Here is a 12,518-nt window from a genome sequence, read left to right as displayed (position 1 = left end):
TTATATAAATATACCTACTTGTTGTGTTCAGAGCAAACTTCATCACGTGCTTATTTACGTACGTCCTGGATTTTCATGGCTACAAAATGTACTTAACACCTCATTGTCTTTTGAGAACTCTGGATGACCTTGTGTTTGTCATATTGTTCCTGTTAACTTCTGACTTGGCTCTGGGGAGACTTTCTTTTCTCCCGTGGCCTCTGTAGTAATGACAGGCTCACACACACATACTCGCATATGCATTCAGACACATACACACGTGTGCATGCATACACACACACTTCAAAACTTGGAAAACTCTTTTCCTAGAGGCACTTCTGTTCGCATTAGATCTATTTTTTATGCTGAGCTATTGGAGGAAGGCACTTCAGGATGGAAGTAGGGAGATGGTAAGGCCATTTAAGGTAACTGTTTTGGGAGGGCAGAAATGTGTATGCTTTGGGCACCTGAGTGGCTCAGTCGGTGAAGTGTCTGCCTTCAGCTCAGGTCATGATCCCAGGGTCCTGGGTTCAAGCTGCACATTGGGCTCCCTGCTCAGCGGGGAGTCTGCTTCTCCCTCTCTCTCTCTCTCTGTCACTCCTTCTGCCACTCCCCGTGCTTGTGCTCTCTCACTCTCTCTCTCAAATAAATAAAATAAAATCTTTTAAAAGAGGAAGGTTTTTTCTTTTTTTGACAACTGAGTTATGCCACATAACACCTAGAAAGAATTTATTTTAATTTATTTAATTTATTTTAATTTTTTTACTTTCTGGTTATAAACAACACAAATTTATCATCCTAAAATATTGGAGGTTGGAAATCTAAATGAGTTGGCAGGGCTTCCGGAGGCTCAAGGGGAGAATACATGCCCTTGCCTTTTCTGGCTCCTGCAAGCCACCTTCATTCCTTGGCTTGTGGCGCCTGCTACATCTTCACAGTCAGCACTGTAACACCTTCAGATCTCTCTCTAAGTTGACCTCTGACTTCCTTCCTCCCATCTCCTTCTCTCTCCTTCTCTTATGAAAAGGCTCTTGTACTTATGGAGGTAGGGCCCCACTCTATGACCTAATCACTCTATACCTCGAGATCCTTAACTGAATCCCGCCTGCAAGGTTCCTTTCCCATATAGGGTAACACAGTCACAGGCCTGGACATGTGGATGAGGACATCCTCGGGCAGGGAGAGAGCACTATACCAGCGTAAGAAGCTTCCTGCTCTCTCTGTTAGTGTGAGGTAGTCCTGTGCTGTAGCCTGACGTTTAGAGCATTGCCTTTGCTTGGCTCAGCCATCTAAAGCTTTTCTTTTCCATCTTTGTGCAAAATAATAAGATCTAGAGCTTTTAGAAAAGATAATCTTTCCAAGAAACTTTCAGATCAAATGTGAAGTGTAAAAGGTATGTTTTCTCTGTTCCATCATCAGATATTTTGTGTGTGTGTTTTGGATGTTTAAGACTTCTGAACTCCAGAAAGAATTTCTGAGGGGCGCCTGGGTGGCTCAGTTGTTAAGCATCTGCCTTCGGCTCAGGGCCTGATCCCAGGGTCCTGGGATCGAGCCCCGCATCGGGCTCCTTGCTCCACTGGTAGCCTGCTTCTTCCTCTCCCACTCCCCCTGTTTGTGGTCCCTCTCTCACGGGCTGTCTCTCTCTGTCAAATAAATAAATAAAATCTTAAAAAAAAAGGAATTTCTGAGAGGTTAGAAGAATCATCATTTTTCTTTCTACTTCATCTCCATTTCCCCGAGATTTTAAGTACATGAAAATTAAATGTCTCAATTTATATATGTTTTAATAACTAACTATTGACACAGTAATTAGATACCTATTGTCAGTTGTAAGGAAAAATGTACTTAAGCGTCACAACTGAGCCACAACTTTTCACAATATAAATCATATGGACTCAAATTTTCTAGGAGGACTTAAAAGTTTCATAAATTAGAATAAAAATGTGCAATAATGTCAGTTTTTTCCTAACCCAACAGGGGAGGTTCGCATAGTATAGAACAATAAGACCTTGAGGAATGAATTTACTACGGGTTATTTCCCTGTGTGACATTAACTCCCACTGGTCCTTCACCTACCATTCTTACCTATTTCCTGTTGCCCTTCTTTGGCTTTTCCTCCTAGACAGAGAACTGTGTGCCTGCAGAAATGGGGCACCGAAGGGTAAGAAAAAATAAGATTTGCAGATAGATGCTCCTTACACGTTAGTTAGAGCCAGAAGATTTCTATCTTCAAGGCATGAAGCAGTTAGAATAATTTAAAGCACTTCCTGGGGATGTCTTAATGTGAAAATGAAAATCAGTACGAATGTGCTTTTTTTGGGGAGGACACTGTATATGAAATCCTTGAGCATTCATACCAATAAGACTAGATTGTTGAGAGACACACAGGGGTTTTTTGTTTGCTTGCTTCTTTTAAAAATGAAAAATTTTACTTCTAAGCTCAGTTGGGAAAGTACAAAGAAACAAAAATTAAATCCAAAAAAGGAGGAAGAAAGTTGCTCATAAATCCACCCGTAGAAATAACTGCTAATGGAGCAGTTGGGTATACATCTTTCCAGGTTTTTTTTTTCCATTTGTGGGTACATATGCAAAACCTCATGTGCACACCCATCTATTTAAAAACCAGCTAAAAGTAGGCATACTACTCTGTCATGTGCTTTAAAAATGATGTGTCTCTCATACACATGGATAATGTCAGTAGATATGTTTTCTTATTATATATAACACTGTAATAAAGATCCGTGTGTATTCCAGGAATGGAGTTGTTGTATTGAAAGAGTTGTCACAGTTTAACTTTTGATGTATACATACAGTTAAATCGCCCTTCAGAAAGTTATTTCTAGGTCTTCATATATTTTCTTGCTGCTTTAAGTGGTAAGTCTTCTCCATCAACTGTCTTGTGTTTTTTTGGTTTGTTCATTTTTCATTTTTTGGTGGTATGAAGTAGGAGTCAGCAAACTGTGGCCTGTGGGCCAAATCCAGTTCACTGCCTGTTCTTAGAACTAAAGTTTCATTGGAAGACTGTATATCCATTCACTTAAGGATTTTCCATGGCTGCTTTTGTGCTATAGTGGCAGAGTCGAGAAGTTACTGCAGAGACCACATGGCCCGCAAGCTTACAGTATTGACCCTCTGACCCATAAGGAAAAAGTTTGCCTAATCCTGAGGCCTGTTGTAAAACGTTATATATCTATATTGGATCTCATTAGAACTGTCTTATTTTTTTTTAAAGATTTTATTTATTTGAGAGAGAGCAAGAGAGAGGGCATAAGCAGGGGGAGCAGCAGAGGAGGAGGGAGAAGCAGACTCCCCACTGAGCAGGCAACCTGATGTGGGGCTCGATCCCAGGACCCCGAGATCATGACCTGAGCTGAAGGCAAATGCTCAGCTGACTGAGCCACTGAGGCACCCATAGAACTGTCTTATTAATTACTAGCTTTTTGGGGGCTTCTTTAGAATTTTTTAGATAGGTAATCCTAAAGTTAAGAAATAGACTTTTTGTCTCTCCCTTTTCTTTTACTGAGTTGGCTGGAACCTCCAGAACAGTGCTGAGTAATAGCAGTGACAATGGGTGTAATTTTCTTATGCCTAGCTTGGTTGGTGATGCCTCCAGTATTTACCCCGCGACCCTCAAATACATATTTTTCTTTGTTTTGAATAGGTATTCTTTATCGTGTTGTTACTCCCTGTTTGCCAAAAGAGCTTCAATAATAAAAACAAAAAAAAGTAAAAACAAGTCAAAAAGAACCTATATCAAGTCCTGCCACCCAGTGATAACCTTTTACATGCGAATAAACATGGCAAGTTATATGTATATGTCAAAAAGGACCATATGTTCTGTGTTTACAATCTCCTTTTATTTGACATGTTAACGGTTTTTCACGTCAATAAAAATAGATCTTTATCATCCTTCGCCATGACGGCTTTGTATGGATATACTACAGTTGATTGAGTCAATTCCTACGTTGCCATTTAGATTATTTCCAGATGTTTTTCCTCATTGTAAGCCACTCAGAGCATGAGTGTTGAAGCTGAAGACCTGTATTTGAATCCTGGTTTCCTTATATTTCTCCTCTGTGCCACTTGTGGCCACTCATTTCACCTAGCTCAGTTTTCTTACCTTTCAAATGGGGATAAGAGACCTCATTTCGTAGGGCTTGTGTGGACTAGAGGAGATGACCCTTATAAATGACACTTTATCCCAGTCCAGTTTCTGGCATATAACAGGCCTTCAGTAAATATTTGTTGTCTGTGCCTCCATTTGTCTCACAGCTAGTTCTGAGGCTCGTGAAGTAATGTCTACCAAATGCTTTAAGTTTTATTCTGGTCTTATCATTTGTAAATATCATGTGCTTTCAAAAATATTGAATACTGTCTAGATATTTTTCTTCATCCTTGATAAAAAGCGAGAACATCCAAAAATAAAACCCAATACTACCAATCAAAAGAATACCATTTTCTTATGGCTGATAGGGAACACACAGATACGGCTGTCCAATTTGTGAAATAAAATGGATTTGACAGACCTGGCTGATGAAAAATTGCCCTCTATTGAAGTCAGCAACCTGGCTTCGTGAATTTTTTCTTTAAATGGCATATAAGACTCAGATTCCTAGTTGGAAGATAAAATTATTTCTTATTCTCTCCAAGAAGCAGGGTTTTTTGTTTTTTGTTTTAAAAGCAGGCCGAATATAGTCATGTGTTTGAATGTCCCAAAATTTCCTTCCTACAAAAGCTCCCAAATTTGTCTTCATGTGACCATGAAAATGACACAGCATGTGTTGCTTATGAACGAGCAGATGAAAATTTTGCAAATGAGCACTTATGAAACATGAGGCAATAAGTGAGATAGAACACTTGTGTCAAACAGAAGACAGATGACTCAAGGTAGGGCCAGCTCATCTCTATTATGGAATAGCAATCTTTGCCAATATTTTGTAAGGAAAAGTAGTATATTATTATGTTCAAGCACAGACAGCACAGGCAGGACAATAAGATGAAGTAGGGTCTATGCATTAATGAGCAAAGAAAGATGATTATGTTTCATAGATGGGTTATTTATTTGTAAATATCTGCTGGCTAAGATTCAAATGGTTCTCATAATTAAACCCCCCCCCCCGCCAATCTTGTTTTTGCTATAATGATCCTATCCAAATCATCTTTTGCAGATAGTGGAAAGCTGAAAACTTCAGCTCCTGTAAAGTGATTTGATAATTAGGAAGTTGAGATGATTGAAGACAGTGAATTATGTCATTTTCCTCACACCATGAACATAGTATGATGTACCAAAGTGAGCTTTGACATCATTAAGTTCTTTGAAACAAACATCAGATTAGAAAAAATACAGGGATATGATAGAGAAGTGCTAGGGAGCAGTGAGCCGTTGCAGTGGGCTATTTATTCTTGGTGAAACTCAGCTCCAGTAAATCTCAGTGAATCTACTGTATAAATGGGGGGGGGTTGACATTTATAGATGCCTGTTTTTTTGACCATGCTGGCTCTTTTTCATGTGGCCACACATGAAGCAGCAAATTGCCAAATTATACATGTGTCATCATAGGTCCCGCATGCACAGAGAGGTGTCCTGTGAAGATTTGGGCCTGTATAGAAGACATTTAGAATGTGAAATGAAATGATTTTACCTGAAAAGTGTTTTGTTGTTGTTTGCATTTTTCCTAATCTGAGAGCACCGTTTGAGCATGGGGAAGGGAGGGGTTGTGTAGAGTGAGGAAAGGGAAAGAATTTGTCAGATTGAAAAAGTATAGCAATTTCCTGTTAGGAAACACCCCCTTCAAATATACACATGAATTTCTTCCTGAAGCCTCTTTGAAAAACTTATATGTAGCTCTAGAATATGTTTTTCTAAATAGCTGAAGGAAATGAAGGGGCCATGAGAACAGCCATCATGTGTGAAAACTTGTGTTCAGGTAGTTCCGAAAGTTAACATTTTAGGCTTTCTTCTCGTGTGCCCCTTTCTACCCCCAGTGCATGTCCTTGTCTTTTTAACTCTTTTCTGCTCCAAGCATTCGATTTTAAGATCTGATTTTTCTCTCTGTGGCTTTCTGTCATAGGGGTTAGTATTACAAATAAGTTGGGTACACTTGACAAGAACCAGATCTATTCATTAGATTCATTCTGGGTTATGTGCTCTTTAATTTGGGGAAAATATATTCACTTCAAATAGATTGAAATGCACAGCATTTTGACAGTATTAATTAATCTGTGAACTCAAGGCTTTTGACTTGGAATTTACTTTTTTTCTTGGTACCAGTTGCTTTCAGTCACAAGTAACAGAAATCCCAACTTCACCTGGCTTAAAAATAGAGAAAATTTTCTAGTTCATGTAACCAAAATGTCTAGTAATAATGTGGACTTCTGGTAAGGATGGATCCAGCAACTGAACCATGTCATTAAAGATGGTATTTCTCTATTTCTCTGTGCTTTGACATTCACTGTCTCATGATTTTTTCTAAGTCTCTTTGATCATAAGATCCTTGCCAATAGCAACCAGAATTTATACTTCCTCATTCACCTCTAGCAAGAGGCATTGTGTTAGACACAGGAAGATACAGAAGTGCAGAGATTAATAAGGCCCCCGAGACTACCCATGTGGAACTTAAAAATCTGCCCATCACAAAATGTTTCAGTGACTACTGTCATTAATCTAGAGCTCTACTGTTCAATATGGTAGCCACTAGCCACTTGTGGCTTTTTTTTTTTTTAGAGATTTATGTATTTATTCGAGAGAGAAAGAGCATCCAAGCAGTGCGGAGGGGCAGAGGCAGAGGGAGAGAAAAACTCCAGCAGACTGCACTGTGTGCGGAGCCTGATGCGGGACTCGATTTCACAACCCTGAGATCAGACCTGAGCCAAAACAAAGAGTTGAGTGCTTTAACCAACAGAGCCATCCAGGTGCCACCCACTTGGGGCTTTTGAGTACTTGAAATATGGCTAGCTGGAATTGAAATGTGGTGTAAATAAAAAAATACCCACCAAATTTCAAAGACTTCATTTTAAAAAACATGTAAAGTATCTTGCCAAGAAATTGATGATTTATTTTCTCAATTATGCATTGAAATGATAATATTTTAAAATCTATTTGGTTAAAATATATTATTAAACAATCTCACCTGTTTCATTTTTCTTATTTTTAAATGTACAAGGAAATGAACAGTGACCTATATGGTTCAGATAATGTTTCTATCAGAGCTGCTCTAGAGCCCTGAATAGGCCGTTGGAAAGGTGAGCTATCTGGAAATCAATTCAAGTTTACGTTAGTGATAGAGTTCAGCAATAGAGAAAGGGCAGAGAGCACCTTTATTAAACATAGTTCTCTACTCCCCTCTCCAGTCCCTTTCTATCCTGTTAACCTATTAGCGTTCTTTGTGGCTAATAACCATTTGGATTATCTTGTTTGTATATTTGCTTGCTGTTTTTCCTAACTCTGTGTGCCATTTTGGGCTTCACTGTGACTCAGCACCCAGCGTCGTGCCTGGTGCATAGTTTATGCTTACTAATACTTGTTAAAGAGAGAAGAGAAAGACTGTGCCCTCTGTGAGTGGCTGGGTGCAGTGGTGGGGGTGGCTGGCTGACTCAGTGGAGAGGGGTGGGTTTCTCTTCTTTCTCCCCCTCCATCTGTGCCTAGGGCCCGACATGCTGTTCCGGAAGAGTCCTGAGATGCAGCCAGAGCTTGCCCCTGATGAGAGAGGAAGGGTAATTGTCAGCTGTTCTTCAGGACAGTGGAATAGACAGTGAGACAGGCTAGAGCCCTTTCTGGGGCTCCAGGACCCCCTGCTGGTGTGATCTTGTGTAAGTTATAGTAAGGAAAAGGAGAACTCCCAGGACGGCATTCACGTTTGGGCTCTGAAAAGCAATTGGGATTCTGCCACTTACTGGCTCTGTGACTGCTGGCAAACCACTTTCCTCGGAGGCTGAGTTTCTTATCTGGTGATACTGTTGGATTAATTCAATGAGGTGCAGCAAACGTCATCTACACAGAATTCAATAAATAACATCTGCTGTTATTGTTAATTTCATGAGGATTAAATTAACATTTTGAAAGCACTTGGCGTGTAGTAGATGCTTGAGAAATGTTAGATTCCTAGCCAAAAAAAAAAATTACAAATTGATAAGAAAACTTTACCAGCATCATTAAAGTAAAATGTTACGATGTAGTTTTTTCTGAAAGTCTCACCATGCCCATAAATAAGGCAGCTGATCCCGAAAGGGACAAGCTTGGAGATGGAAACAGTAGGTTAGGACATTTGTGTGTATTCCCAGCTTTTATTGGGAGACCTTGGTCATGACCTCAAACCCGGAAGGTTTTGATAATCTATTTGATTGGACAACACATGGGTTGGGGGAAATGCGTTTTAAATCCCTCCTGCAGGAAAAGAGAGGAGGAAAGGGGAATTGGTGAAAACAAGGAGAAATGTCATCTTAGGCTGTTCTAGATCCTCTTTAGATGCCATTTTTTGTTGTTCACACCAGTTTGCCTTTCTTCTCTCTTTTCGTTCCCTTTTCCCTCAGGGATTCTTAACTCAAGAGGGCTGTCTGTAGAATTCCATTGACTTGAAGGGGAAAAGATGCACCTTTATTTTCTCTAACCTCTGATGAAACTTTAGCATTTTCTTTAATTATGATAGTAGGCAAAACTCTGGTATTACGGGCTGTGACAGTGTTAACCAATGGAAAGCATTATTTTTCTGTCTTGATATAAATGTTGCAAGTATCTTGAAATATTATCTACATACATCATCACTTCAGAGTCATAGCAGTGGTTAGATCCAATGCTAGATCTTACTATTTAAAGACTTAGTGAAGTAGTACATATATTATGGTGACAAATAGTAAAACAACTGTTTTGTTAACTATATTTCAGAATAACTGGTTTCTGTTGTAAACCTGTGTTTCTTATGCATTCATAAACATTATTTTGAGAGTGGTCCTTAGGATTTAAGAGCCTGCCCGGGGAACGTATGGCGCAAAAAAGATAAAGAACCCCTGCCTGTGTAAAGGTTGCTGGGGCAGGCCTCAAGAAGGTTTAGTTTCATTGAACTCCAGCCTTTTGATACATCTTAACCTAGGTATTTCAAGCAGAGTTGGCTATTATGTGACCCTATGGGTCCACTCAATGCCCAAATCTTTGAACAGTCCACAGTCTCGAATCCCTGGGTAATGAGCACATTATCAACAGTTCATGGATGTTTATAAGGATATTAGATGAAACCAGAGATTTGTGTTTGGAGATTTGTGCCAATGCCAAACCTTGAACTGTTTACAGTGCAGGCTTGATGTGATTACCTATGTCATGGAATAAATATGTTTATAGATGAAATGCCTGAGTTGTCACAAGCCTCTTATGAAAGCAGAGAGTTAAAACTCGGTGCTCAACTAGAGATGATACAGCTTTTACTGTGGTATAGTTAAAAATGCTTAGAAGCAATGCAAATGATTGAAGATAGTAATACAAAGTAGAGTCTTCTTTCACAAGTACTCAATATGTGTTATATGAAAGAGCTTGCTTGTCATCTGATCCTTGAAGACAGGGACTCTTGGTACAACTTGGAAGGGTAGAGGTAGAGGGGGACTATAGATCTGGAGGGGCTGTGAATGAAGTTCCAAGGAAAAGACCAAATCCATGTAACTTGGCGTTGTTGGGAGGATGGCATGGACATGTCTTGGTGAGAGGTGACAGGAGTGAGGTGGGCCAAAGAAGCACGTTGAAATCCATTTGTGAGATTTTTGACTTGCGGCAGAGAATGCTAAGGTTTCTGAGAAGTGGAGTTACAGCTTGGAAATGCTATGCCTAGGAATAGCGACCGAAAAGAAGGAGTGGGGAAGCAGATGAGGGGGCATTTCTGTAGTGTAAATATTGCAACATGTTATGAAAAGTTTCCTGCTAGCTAGCTTGAATGTTGTAGGAATAAAGAAACATTTTTAATTTAGAAGATTGCTGACTAAATTTAGGTTCTTTTGACTAAATATAAGTTCTTTGGCCTGACTGATGACATAGGCTACGGGCATCCTGAGAAAGACACATACACACCTACAGGAACACTTCTCAGCTTGCCCACACCCAGGCCCCATTTTGCACGGTTGGTGTGTGTAAGTGTATTTTACTTGGCAGTTGTTCAGAAGGGTTGCATATTTTTGAAAAGCCACTTCCTGAAAGATGATGACTGTTTGGAAAGGGAAGAAAAACCCTAGCTGGTTTTGGTGGGAACAGTTCTGAGGCATACCCACGTGAGCTGTGGTAATGGTTCCTGAAGCTCCTCCACGTCCCCACGTGTTCTTGCTGTTGGTTGCCACAGTCTGGAATGATAATGGAGCTGAGAATGTGGGATTTTTGCAGGAACTTCCAAGGGTCATCTAGCTTTCACAGCAGAAGCAGATGACTCAGATCTCCTGGACCTTGAAACCTGCGTCTTTAGAGAAATGGGTCAGTCACTTACCTTTACTGTACTCCTAATTGGTCAGTGGCAAAACTTAGGCACCACGAAAATGAAAAAGTTGCTTGCCCACAAAAAGACATGGCCAAAGGGAGTTGAAAATTTCACCCTTGCATTTCCAATCTCCCTGATGAGATGGCTTCAGTTGTACTCTCACCCTCAACTCTGAGAATATTTCACTACAACTTGATGGTGTAGATGGGTTGAGAATCTTTAAGATGTGGCAAAATCCCCACTTCTCCCCCAGTGTATTACTAATGGGCAGGATTTCTACTCATTACTGTGAAGGGAGCTTTTAACGATTTAAAAAAAAAAATCCTAGGAATACCCACGAGAAGGGTCTAGCAAGCCGGGCACTGTGTAGAGATAACCTTCTTTAAGAATACCCTTAGCTGAATTCTCTAAACTGAATTCCTAGCACGTCTATCAGATGGAAGATGTATCTGCGTTCTGCCCATGAGGAAACAAAGGCACCGAGCAGCACTGTTAACCAGCCCAAAATCACATAGCTGATGGGCAGTGGAGCTAGGATTAGAGTTCAGATGGTTTGACCCTTAGCACCTTGTAAAAATCTTGACAGCTAAGAAGGTAGTATTGTTCCATTTTACAGTTGTGAAAGCTGAGGCTTGGAGAGGTTAAATATTTCATGTTCACACATCTAATGGCCTATAAAGTCACTATGGTCCAGAAGAAATGTAATGTGGGTCAAAAATGCAAGTCACATGTAATTTTACAGTTTTAAACAGCCGTGTTAGAAAAAGTAAAAGGAAACAGGTAAAATCCCAGGATTCTGTCTAACCTAACATACCCAAAGAATTGTCGTTTCACGTAATCAATATAAAAACGTATTCACAAGACAGTTTAATTCTTTCGTTCCTCAGTCTTGGGAATCCGGTATGCTTCTCACACTCGCAGCCATCTCCATGTGGATAAGCCGCATCTCCCGGGCTTCTCTCTGATGGCTGCACACTGAATTCACGAGGGAGCCTAAACAGCCCAGGCGCCCAGGGCCCATCTTTAGAGGTTTTGATGTAATTGGTCTGGGGTGGCGCCTGGCCTTCTGGATTTTTTAACCACTCCTCCCCTGCCAGGTGACTTTATCCTGGTGCCAAGTTTGAGAACCTACTCCAGGCTGAAAACCAAACCAGCTGAGTCAAGAATGGTAGGCACTGTCCATTGGAGAAAGTGCTCTGAGTTTTCTGAGCTGAGACCCATTCAAAACTACTGCTCTGGCAATATGCTTTGCTAGTTGACATTAAAGAATGGCTGGCAATGCCCTAATTCATTAATTCCTCTCAATTTACATTTCCCAGCCTTTTGGCCAAGTTCCAAATAATGTAGGAAAAGAAAAGGGATTTCTTTTTTTCCCTTGATCTGCACGCTGCTCTGGATACACACCTGTGCAAGTAAATGAAGACCTAAAGGTCTGTTATTTTAATTGAGGTCAGAGGTGTCGGTGTCCGTCTGGAAACTCTGAACCGTGGAGAAGAGGAAGTTAGGGTTTGCAAGCTGCAGGTCATTGCCAGAAGGAGACATGTCTGGTGGGGAGCATGTGGGAAGTGCTGGGTGAGGAAAGCAGGCAATTGTGGCTCCGGCTGAGGTCTGAAGGCTGCACAGCCCATGGTGTGGCAGGTCATCTATGGAACTGCTCTTGCCAGAGCAGTGGCCTTGCGCCTGCCCGCACACTCAGCCAAACCTGCCATGTGCCTTTGACACCCGGTATGCGGGATCAAAACATTTCCCCTCGCCACAGCTTCGCTTGTCCTTTGAATGCTTTTGGAGTCATTTGGAAATATTTTTATATTGCCTTCTTTTATTTAAATCCAAACAGCCTTCCATTTCTGGACACATTTAGTATTTTTCGGAAGGAAAAATGCTGGGTCTTCTGTGATGGCGATGCTCTAGTTATATGCAATTCTGTTACATTTATTTGACTTAAAAGTAAGCGAGAGAACATACACGCACCATAGCCTTAACTAAATCAATACCATATTGTGTTGAATCAGAAATACCATCAAGTGTAAGATGCACTGTTACTTCGTGTATGCCATCAAGGACAAGGCTACTACGTGGTGCCCTTTTTCCACC

At 40.6% G+C, this 12,518-nt stretch overlaps 1 protein-coding gene across 4 annotated transcripts in view; it reads left to right on the top strand.

Moving 5' to 3' along the window:
* The window catches only part of PHEX (phosphate regulating endopeptidase X-linked), a 199,530-nt gene that overhangs the window by 14,097 nt on the left and 172,915 nt on the right, over positions 1–12,518 (top strand). The gene's annotated exons all lie outside the window — the stretch shown is intronic.

Source organism: Ursus americanus, chromosome X (assembly GCF_024610735.1).
Source record: "Ursus americanus isolate L20-20 chromosome X, mUrsAme1.1.p, whole genome shotgun sequence".
In the NCBI taxonomy this organism is placed as follows: domain Eukaryota; kingdom Metazoa; phylum Chordata; class Mammalia; order Carnivora; family Ursidae; genus Ursus; species Ursus americanus.
Note: the sequence above shows the minus strand (reverse complement) of the source record. Positions and strands in the feature narration are given on the sequence as shown.